This window comes from Zonotrichia leucophrys, chromosome 2, assembly GCF_028769735.1.
Source record: "Zonotrichia leucophrys gambelii isolate GWCS_2022_RI chromosome 2, RI_Zleu_2.0, whole genome shotgun sequence".
Taxonomy (NCBI): Eukaryota; Metazoa; Chordata; class Aves; order Passeriformes; family Passerellidae; genus Zonotrichia; species Zonotrichia leucophrys.
The window spans coordinates 98,255,528-98,266,938 of record NC_088171.1 but is presented as its reverse complement, the minus strand read 5'-3'; the positions used below and the strand labels follow the sequence as shown (position 1 = coordinate 98,266,938).

The following is an 11,411-nucleotide window of genomic DNA, read 5'->3' as shown; positions in this document are numbered from 1 at the left end:
TTAAAGGTACACACTGTAGTGCTGGGAGCTGAGGGTGCCCTGTTAAGGCTGGTTCCACAAAAGCAGGGTCAGGCTGAAGGGTGCCAACAAGGGTTGGCCTGTCAGCCACAAGGTTTGACTTCAGACATAAGCAAAGGGCAGCTCAGACCAGACAGCAAAAGTAGTCTGTTTTCCTTCAGATCACCCATCAATCCCTTGGAGATGAGTCCGTAGAAAAGAATGGGTAAGTATTAAAGATGGAGGGAGAGACCCACCTTTCTTGATCAGCATCTGACTCCGTTTATTCACTCAATCAATCACTTTTTAAAACCATGTCAATTAAGTTCATGCATATTGCAAACCCGAGCTCACAATAGGTCAGAGATAACACACCAACTCCTCCTTATGTTTCCAATACCAAGATTTGGGTTCTCAAAATTATTTTTGCTTTCCCAAAACAGCCAAAGATAGAATATCTACTTGTTATGAGAAAGCTGCCTGAGAACTCTGGTATGCAAGGTTCTCAAGGCCTTCATGTTTGTCACTTTTACTTGTAATTAAAAACAACCTGAGAACCTCTGCTGTTTATAGAAACCGGCTGTGAGAATTTTACTCCTCACAGCTGCCTTCTAAGCCATTTCTGAAAAAATCTCCAACAGATAAGGCTCTTTAAAGACAGGGATTCCCTATGCACATTTCTCAGTGTCCCTTTCTGGAAGCCAGCCCACCATACCTCCTGGCCTGGATAGTTACTGAAATTTCTATCTTAATGCAATTCTCTGTGCCTAGTTTCAATGCAGAGCAAGGACCAGCTCATTTACTGTGTTCCTGAAGAACCTATGCACTTTGCTACCCTGCCAAAAAGATATAAGCTTCTTTACTGAGCAGACAACCAAAGCACTGGGAACTATGAGTCAAAATGCACAGCAGCTGCAGGGATCTGAACACGGTAGGAGTAGGTCTCTGCTGGACAGAGAGTGGACACTGTGGGACAAAATGCCATGGAAGGAGGCAGGCTGAAGACAACAGAAACACTAAAGAAGCTGATGGCCAAGGCAGCAGAAAAATCACAGAAAATTTTTAGCATGACTTAAAGGCAGAGTTTGTAGGGAGAGAGTTGTCAGGGGAAAAGCATGGAGATGTTAGAATTCAGCAGCATGAGGGGCAAAGAGTTGGTCTCCCTTCTCCATTAAGTAACAATCCTTGGCCAGAGGTAGCTGAGGTTCGAGATCCCTGGCAGTGCTGGTAAGGTTCAAGATCCCTGGAAATGTTGGTGATTGATCACCTCAGGACCCAGTGAGATGCAACAGCTCAGCCTAGAGAAGGCCTTATATTTATGACATATCAGCTCATCTGAGTTGCTTTTATTGAAGCAGAGAGCACCTGACTGAATAGTTATGCCAGCAGGTCCACAAGTCTGTGGCCCCAGTAAACAATGCAGATAAAAAGCTGGGAACAGGGCAGGGCTGGCAGTGTCTTCACTTGGCTCTGCTGCAGGAAGGTCATGATGTGTGACCACAGCCCATAATGGTGGTCAGCCACTCTGGTCAAAATTACCGTCGGAGATGCTTTGTTATTTTGGTACCCATGTGCTAAATTGTGAGCAAGCAGCATGGCAGGCTTTATTCATTTCCTTGATTCTTGGGATAGAAGGGGACCCTTTATCATTTTCTGTGATTACAATGTTCAAAAATAAGCTTCACTTCTATTTATTAAGAAGATCCAGCATAAATTATTGAAAACTTCCTTTGGTTTTTCTAAATAAGCCTGAAGTTTGCTGAATGTCCATCATCATCATCATCACCTGCTAGAAGCTTTCACCTCCCTTTCAATGAAAGTTTGTTCTCTCTGGTTGCTCTTCTCCATGGTCGGGAAGGTGATGACCTCTCCACGTGAATGTTGTGCTCCCTCTGTCACACTCAAAGCTCTGCATTGCTACTGTGGAGGGACACAGGACAATTTTTTCCTTGCTCAACTTTCTGGGTGTGTCATGTTTTTGCTCAGTGACCACACTTACCACTTCCCTACCACTTTGGCTTCCCTTTTCTTTTGGCGTGTGTGCATTTCCCCCTGCAGCCTCAACTTGTTCTGTTCACATCCCTGTCAGGATTATGTGGTGCTGAGACTGCAATGACTCAGAGAGTCACTCTGGGCAGCTGGAATTGCAGCACAGCTGAGCACTACAGGGGGAGGACAGAGGGCTTAGGCAAGGCATGATGCTGAGCTCTGGAGTTGGGAGACTTCCTGGCAGCCTTACAGGCCACCAGGACAGCTCTGGGACTTCTGTCTCCGTTTTGATTCTGGCTGATCAGTTTCTCCCAGTCAAGTAATCTCTGAGGGCTTTCTGCAGTCATCAGAGGAAAACATGGAGGGTTGTTTTTTCATTTGGAAAAAGAAAAAAAAAAGACAAAAGAAGGTAGATTTAGGCATATTTTCCCCAAATTACATAATTCCTCAAAGAAGGCTCTAGGAAATTGTTATCTATAATGATGAAAAATAGGAACAGAAAGACTTGTGGTGAGCTGACTGTGAACTCTTTGTTGGTTACAGTGGTACCCTATAGATTTCAGATTGAGATGAACTTTACTTCCCAGAAAGAAACAAGGGGAGTTCCAAAGAAGTTTTTATTTTTTTGCTACTTGCTGCAAGTTGTATATGATGGTACTCAGAAAGAACTGGTTGGTGGCCAAATAAAGTTTCAGATATATAAAGCTAATGTAATATCGTTCAGATATATAAAGATTACAAAAAATAAACTATCATTCTTATCTTCCATGGCTTTATTAAAGGTAAAAAACCTTCAATATGTGAAAAGGTTTGATTTTCAAACTTTTACGAATTGTAGTTTTGATCATAGCACTGTAATACTTCTTTATGTGGATTTGTTTTGATAATGTCTGAAGCAGGCACACTGAAATTGTGGCTCTTCTGTAGGAATGAGGCTGTTTCTCCCTTTTATTACAAGACTTCTGTTGGTTCCAGATTTATGAATCAGTGTTGTTTCCTTGTGTCAGATATACTTGCAGTCAGGCTGCTTGTCTGAACTTCTTTTCCTATCAATGGAAGGTAATACAATTTGCTCAAGTACGAGTCATCTCGTCCTTCAGCAGATTTCTAAGGCAGGTCAGATGAATCATTTTCCTTGGTACCTACTTCTCCCTGCTGTCAACAAAAGGAATCTAACAGAGCAGCTCTGATATATCCCATACATGTTGTAAGTGTCTAAAGCTACCTGAGATGAAACCCGCTTCCAGTGTTTGTGGAAAATGTACACAATCTATCAACATCAATTAGCTTCTGGGTGAAATGGAAGCTATGAGTACCTTACCTTCCAGCAGAGGTCTGTCCTTCAGTGAGGGAGTCCATGTAATCACATTGCCTGCACTCGTGACTTTTGTCTCTTCAATAGGCTTGTTGAGTACCAACCAACGCCCTAAAGCAGAAAGGCTTCCTGCTATGTTTCAGGGGAGATAAAAAAGAATATTTAGTCTGATGAATTTCATCAAGTGTATGGCACTTTTCCAGCAAAATCTCTCATGCCTATTTTATTTAGTTGGAAAATCCTGGCCTGTTTTATTGGAGATATTTGCCAACATGTAGGAGCAGTAGCAGTAACATCTGCCTTAGATGTCCACATCTTTGAATAGCTGAACTTGGGGCACCCGCATGGTACCTAATCAGTGCAAAGAATTATGCTGTGGGATTAATTAACAGTAACAGACCATTCAGTAATGTTAGTGCACACACACAGAGTCAAAAAGAGTAATTAATCTGACCTACAGTTTCCTCTATAATTTATTATTAAACATTTGAGAATATAGAACAATTCATAAAGGGCTAAAAAGATATAGCCCTTTAAAATGAAAATATGGACTACATTAACTGAAGACCAAAACTGTAGGATTTGGACCATTCCTCTTTGAATCTTAATCAGAATTGGCTCCTAAAGAAAATGTGAACTAACTCTCAAAAGAGCTAGATATGTTCTAAAAGTCACAGTCTTAAATGTTCCAAGCAATCAAGACATTGTTACCAACTCCATTCACTGTTATCATTTTGCAGTCAGAATTGTTGCATTTTTTCCCATGTTATAATTCATAATACTTTTCATGCATTTGTTCTGCACTTAGACCTTCCCTAGGAAAATAAGAATATATTCAGTGGCTTGCAACCCAACGGTAATCATGACAGAATTTGGAAGATGGTCTTCAATGGGATCCCTCAGGTTGGAAATGACCTCAGATGAGCATGTGCTCTAACATCCTGCTCAGAGTTAATAGTGAATTCAGCATTTAGACCAGGTTGCTCAGGGCTTCATTGGGTCAGCTGTCTAAAGCCTCCATGGCAAAAATGCCACAACTTCCTGGGCAGCCTGTCCCAGTGCTTTGCTGTCCTCAGAGTGATTCCAGGACAATTTGTTCCAGTTGGAACCTCTCCTCTTTTAGTCTGGGGCTCCTGTTTCTCATTCATCTACCATGCCTCAACATAAGAGGAATTTACATTCTTGCTAAGTTCCCTGTGGATATGGGCAGACTGCTGTAAGGTGCTCCCAAAGCCATCTTGTCTGTGGGTTAACAACCTGTCTCTTACAGCTTCTGCTCAGAGGGCAGGTGTGCCAACCCTGACCATTCTGCTGGCCTTCACTCAACTCACTCCAGTTTACCAATGTCTTGACCTGGAAACCAAAACTAAAAGTATCCAAAATGTGATCTAACAAATTTCAGATAAAAGTGAGTAATCATTTTCCTTTGCCAATTGGCTGCAATTTTGTTAACAAAGCCCAGTATGTCAGGACACTGCTGACACATGCTTAGACACAAACATACATTGATGTAGTACCAGACTATTTTGTTGCACCTCAAGGATTTGCAACTAAACACTAGCTTTGAGCCAAAAATATCATCTTTGCCGAGACAATCTTGGATTTTTTGTGAAAATATATGTCAGACCTACCTGGTTATCTGACTTCAGCCCCAATAAATCACAGGGTCTCACAGCAAGCAAATCTAGTGCATAGCACACTAGCCAAGTTTATGTTTCCTATGCAAGTATAAAACGACTTTAATGCCTCTGCTTTTTTGTGGCTAAAAGTCTATACTGAAGAAAATCTCTCAGAAACAAACAAAAAACCCAAACCTTTTCTAAAGGTTTGCCCCTCATTGATGGAAACAGGCTACAAAACTGTTTAAAAGTACAAACCTAGAAAACACAGGATGGGCTCCAATTACCTTAATAGGTGAGCTGGCTCCTGATAAGCCACAGGTGTACTAATTACCAAATCAGAGGAATAACCTTGCCCTTAATGGGTTGCAACTGTAAGTAATTAAAGTAAAGGTGATAAAAAGGTGGAATGGAGGGTAAGGGAGAACAATGAGGAAGAGGACCTTGAGGAGGTAGGCGGGTCTCTGCTCTTCACCCCTCTTCTCTTCACCCCTCTTCCCCTCATTTAAAAACGTAAGGTAAGACCCTTGCTCCTCTTCTCTCTACCCCCCAAGATCAAATTGCCATTTGGAAAAGGAAGGTAAGACCCTTGCCCCTCTCTTCTCTTCCCCTCAAGTACGACGAGATATTTGAAAATGCAAGGTAAGACCCCTGCCCCTCTTCTCTCTTCCCCTCGAGTTCAAATTGCCGTTTGGGAAAAGGAAGGTAAGACCCCTGCCCCTCTTCTCCTCTCCTTTCCTGTCATCTCATATTGTAAATTCTGCCTCCCTCCTCTCTTGTATGCAGAGCAGAGACTCCTGCTCTCCTTCTCTCTCTTTCAGGGCCTTTTGGAAAAGGGAGGTAAATGCCTCGCCGACCTTTTGGAATGGAAGGTAAAACTTGCTCTGCTTTTCTCTGGATTGGAAGTTAAGCAACTTGGACTTTGCAGGTTTTTGCTTTGCAGCCAAACTTACACACGGTGTTCTTTAAAAAACTTCAGCTCTCACCATATAAGAGAACCCATGTCTAAATTCCAATTTCTTGTAAAACCTGCAGCTTGGGGAGCTTTGGCTTAATGCAGATCTTACATTAATTTATGTGGCTGGAAATCAAAACCCAATAGGCACCTCTCTACCACATGCAGGCACTGGGGTTTTGCACAGTCTTTTCCCAATTTTCTAATACCTTTTCAGAGTAAGAGGTAGATTTTCTCTTAAAACAACAGGTAGGAATTCATTGTCAGTCACAGCTCTTAAAGTTCAAGTATTTTGTGCAATTCTGGAATTCATACCCTACTCCCCCCCCCCCCTTGAACCATCTAGATAAATTTCACCAAGCTGTTAAATCAGGGGAGACATATCTTGTTTCTTCCCCTGTTTTCAGATTTTGTTTTAACTTGATTTGAAGTTTATAAATGTCAGAACATTAAGTAGCAGTACTGTTTATTTCTATCTTGAACAAGGAACTCTAGGTTTATATCTGCTTGATTTTGTCAAAATGTGCTTATTTACCTTTTCTCTATCATACATTTAAATTTATATAACATGCAGGGAATGTGTTTGCTGGCATTTGCAAGAATTAGAAGCACTTTCCAAAATAACACATCTTTTTCAGATGCCACCTGAAAACCAATATTTGGAATAGAAGTTTTTGGCTATTTGAAGCACAAGTAGCTATAGGATCTTTGGGATTTTCACATTCTAACTTGATGCTCTGATTTCTTGCAAGAGCATCTGTCTTAAACTGTGGTGTCTATGCTAATTTATGCGCCATTTGAATAAATAGATCCCATCAATGAACCAGAGGAAAATATTTACATCTTTTTCTCCAGTGCAATTGTCTTTTTTTGTTCTTTTTTCTATTCTTTCAAAGAACTCTCATAGGCATTGCATTTGCCATTATTCAAATAAATATTGCTACAGGTAATTCTCAGCCAGGTTAGACACTCACTGTTGTAGATGATACGCAAACGTCCAGTGTCTGCTAGGCTATGCCCCAGAGCAGTCATAGTTTGAAAACACAAGTTGTAACAGGTGGGTGCCAAACAAGGAGAGAAGTTGTTGTGTTGTGAGCTCATTCCCTCTTTTACTTCCCAGTCCCTTCCCAGGCGTGGCAATACCTCTCTCCCTTCCCCCTCGCCCCCTTGCTGAGTGAGTTCTGTCAATCAGTCTTAACATTCCAGCAAGGCCTCGTGTGGTTGGTCAAGTTCAAAGGATGCCCTTCAGGCCTGGGGTCATTGGCCTGTCTGTGTGTCCCTCGTCCCCTGAGACCCTCCTCCTCCCACCTGCTTGGTGCTCACCCGTCCCTTCCCTCCCCCTGTCCCTGGGCTTAAATTGAGCCAGGACCATGTGCCTAGTATTCTGTTGGAGCTGTTGCCAAGATTCAGGTGTCTGTGACCATGGAATAAAACTCTGGATATTGACCCTCTGGCAGAATCCGTCTCCTTTTCCTCTTCACCCTAGCCTGAAGCCTTTCCACCAAAGGTAAACTGAGGTTCTACAAGCCTGGACTTGTTTCAGCGCCCAGCTGCAACACCCAGCCAGCCAAAAGTGTCTCTGAGGTGAATCACCACAGTTGCCGCCTTTGGCCCAGCAGCAAGGGTCAGACCAGCCCAGGCACAATCTACCTGCTAATATTGGGATCATATTCCAATACTTTGGTGCCCGAGTGTGGGACAGAGCAACTCTGCAGCTCCAAGAAGGAATCTCAGTACCTTGGAAAAACTTTGGCAGCTGAGCATCCAGCTGAAAGAGCTCTGACTGCATTGCTCTCAGCAGAGACTTTGGGATTAACCCACAAGAAGTTTCATGGACTGTTAGGTGCCTTTGGAAAGTGAAGCTCCTTTCTGGTGAGCTGATTTTCCAGGGGAGAATAGGAGAGCCTTCCCTGGCCCAGGGGGCTCCTATTCCAGTGAGGAGACCAGCCTGCCTGCACCTGGCCAGCAACAGTTTTTATTCCACTAAGTATCTCTGCTCCTTGGTGGAGCAGAAGCTCAAAAAACAGGCTCTGCCATGAGTTCTGTTCCTTTTTTACTCTTGTTTATAGGCTGCGCAGCCCCACGCTTGGACACCAAAATATTGGAATACGATCCCAATATTAGCAAGTAGATTGTGCCTGGGCTGGTCTGACCCTTGCTGCTGGGCCAAAGGCGGCAACTGTGGTGTTTCACCTCAAAGACACTTTTGGCTGGCTGGATGTTGCAGCTGGGCGCTGAAACAAGTCCAGGCTTGTAGAACCTCAGTTTACCTTTGGTGGAAAGGCTTCAGGCTAGGGTGAAGAGGAAAAGGAGATGAATTCTGCTGGAGGGTCAATATCCAGAGTTTTATTCCATGGTCACAGACACCTGAATCTTGGCAACAGCTCCAACAGAATACTAGGTACATGGTCCTGGCTCAATTTAAGCCCAGGGACAGGGGGAGGGAAGGGACGGGTGAGCACCAAGCAGGTGGGAGGAGGAGGGTCTCAGGGGACGAGGGACACATAGACAGGCCAATGACCCCAGGCCTGAAGGGCATCCTTTGAACTTGACCAACCACACGAGGCCTTGCTGGAATGTTAGGACTGATTGACAGAACTCACTCAGCAAGGGGGCAAGGGGGAAGGGAGAGAGGTATTGCCGTGCCTGGGAAGGGACTGGGAAGTAAAACAGGGAATGAGCTCACACTGCAACAGAAGTAACTCTTACTGCAGAAGGCTTTAGTCCAATTAATTAGTTGTGCAACTGAAAGCCCATTGGTGACAGCAATAAAGAAATGTTTTGAGAAAGACATAAATCTCAATATCTCCTTTTGTTTGAGTTTCCCAATAACATATACAAACCTGCTGTCAGCAATACTTTAGCAGAAATTGTCCATTTTTTTGCAGTAACGAGGCAGTATGATCCACCCTGCTAAGTAACCAGCCTTGGGAAGACTCAGAAAGCTTTTCTAAAGCATGGACTGTAAAATAAAAATGAAATATTAGTTTAAGAACACTAGACCAACAGTTTAATGTGCTTATGATTTTCAAAGAACCTAAGCAGCAAGAGCTTATATGTGGAGTTCTGTTTTACTTCTCTACAAATTAATCAGAAGTTTCTCTGCTTCTGGTCATTTTTGGACTATCAGATAATACTCAGCTAGAAAGAGTGAAAATATTCCATGGCTACTGATATGGGATTCAAGGTTTTATTATGTGGCCTTGAAGAGGTATCTGACCATAGTTAGTAATGGTTGTTAGAAGAGGTCCTGAGTATTATGATATAGCAGCAATTTGCCAACAGTAAGTTAGACTAAAATTCTTCATGTTACTTTATAGAAACACAGACTGAAAATATGCATGGGAAAAATAATTTGCATCACCCTAAAATTCCTATTTCTATGTCATGGCCTAAAGTACCTAAATAGTTGACATCTATCAGCTGTTATAAATGAAGTTATTCTAGCGCTACTTATTTCAAAAAAAAGTAAAAAAACCAAACAAAATGACAAAAATAAACCAAACACCAGTAACACCTGTTCTGTATTACATGTAATACAGTAGTAATACAGGGGTCCCATGTAATAAGTAGTAATCTCAACTATTTCATCTCATACAAGTAAAAAGGGCAAAACTTCTTTAAACATATCTCTGTGTTTATCCATTTAGTCTTTCTAGATAGATATATTATGGCATCCTTCTGAATGAATACAAGGTGAAGCGTGCAGCACTTTGGAAGTGTTTGAATAACTTGCATTGTATCAGTTCACTGTACAGAAATACGTTTTATAACTTTCATGTATTTGAATACACACTAACCAAAACTTTTATATATCACTAGTAAACAATGGATTTCTTTATTTTCTATGGATTATCATATTATTGTTTGCCAGAGCTATATTAGATGACTTCTTGAAAAGAGGTTTCTTAAATGTCCTATAAATATTTTCAGCTTACCATGTATTATTTTGTTCATATGCATGTGGATTTTCTCCTTGAACTAAACAAATAAAATATTGTGTCATTTAAACTACTAAATGTTACTTCAGGAGAGTCTTTTGTCTGCAGTGTAGCATGTCAATCAAAACCAGAATTCCTCCGTTATATTTCTGCCTATGAGCCTGATGATCAGACAATATTTACAATACTGTGAATGAGTGAGTTTTAAATAGAGCCTTACTGTAAAATTCAAGAGCAAGGACAGGTTCTGTCCTGTTTTGTTCCCCTTTCCTGTCTCCATTTGTCCAGAGTCCTAGAGAAGGGCTTTTGCTGTCAATTCTTTTCCGCGTGGTGAAGAGGCTGATGACTCGCTCTTCTTACATTCTGCGACCTTATCAGAGTGGATATTATTTGAGTGTTGCTCTTATCTTCTTCAAAGAAAAAGACCGCATTAGACTTTATTTCCAAGAAGATACTTTGGGTTTGGGGATATGCTTTTCCTTTTCTTTTCCTTCCTAATGGGTAGAACTGAATCTAGACCAGATGGTATTTAACTTTTGTCCTGATCTGTGAATTTATTTGCATAAGAAAAAAAAATAATAATTCCATATTATCTTTGATACTATTCACTTACTTTGCTGTGGCACTGATACTTTAAATAAAAGTATGAAACTTCTTTTTTTCCAGAGATTACAGCATGCCAGAAAATATGTATGGAGTGTTTGTCTAAAGGAAGGAGAAAAATTCTGCAGCTTCAAGTATTCTGTTCGTAACTTCTACTGTATTCCATTAGCTTGTCACATCCTGACATCTGAGTGATTCCTGAACCTTTTCATAGTTGGAATTAAATAGGAAACTAGAGCTGTAGTCACACTGCCTTACATGTTGCAGCAGCCTGTAATGTTCCTTTAGAAAAATATAATTAAATATTTTAATTAAATTAAAAAATCTATCTGAGTAGGGAAGAGGTAAGAAACAGAGAGCTACTTCGGGAAAGCTACAAAGATGGGTATGAACATGTTTATCTCACCATGATATCAGTTTTCAATATCAAATATATTTAATGCTTGTATCCTGTATTGCTAGTAGCAAATAGGCAAACTTGAGTAACTGTATTTGAGTGGAGCGTTGGAACGTAAGAGAATAGTGTAGAAAGTTGTTACTATCCTAATTTATAGCCTTTAATTTATTCTTGTGAGTTGCCTTATAAAGTTGTACAGCTATTGATATTGTCAATATTCTAGAAGTGTAAGTCTAAATGTTTCTGGTAATATGTAATGTAAGTTTGAGTAATGAATCAAGGTCAGTGCGGAGACACATTCCAGAGTTAAACAGGAATTGCACGAAATATATTTGTACTGGGTTAACTATCTTTTGCAAAGGGCCCTGCAAAAGATAGTAAATGCAACATTAGTTTATGAAAAGCCTTAGGTTGATGTTCTAGACTGTGAAAAACAAAACTAAAGCAGAACTTAGAAATGCATGTTCTTGCTGTGACATCTTGCCTGAACATTTGTATACTGTTAGTCCTAAGTGAGATATGTGAATATGTTATAAGATCAATTTACTCAAACATATCTTTCCAGAGATGCTGCAACTTTTAATTACAAGAAAAG

At 41.0% G+C, this 11,411-nt stretch overlaps 1 long non-coding RNA gene across 2 annotated transcripts; it reads right to left on the bottom strand.

Moving 5' to 3' along the window:
* Positions 1-1,046: 1,046 nt before the first annotated feature.
* Positions 1,047-5,186, bottom strand: LOC135443259 (uncharacterized). Of its 2 annotated transcripts, XR_010438921.1 has the most exons (4): positions 5,116-5,171; positions 4,933-5,019; positions 3,308-3,433; positions 1,047-2,323 (listed from the first exon to the last, which is right to left on the bottom strand). It is a non-coding gene; the product is annotated as an uncharacterized LOC135443259 (long non-coding RNA). The 2 variants fall into 2 exon arrangements; XR_010438920.1 differs by having other exon boundaries at positions 4,933-5,186.
* Between the last annotated feature and the right edge of the window lie 6,225 nt (positions 5,187-11,411).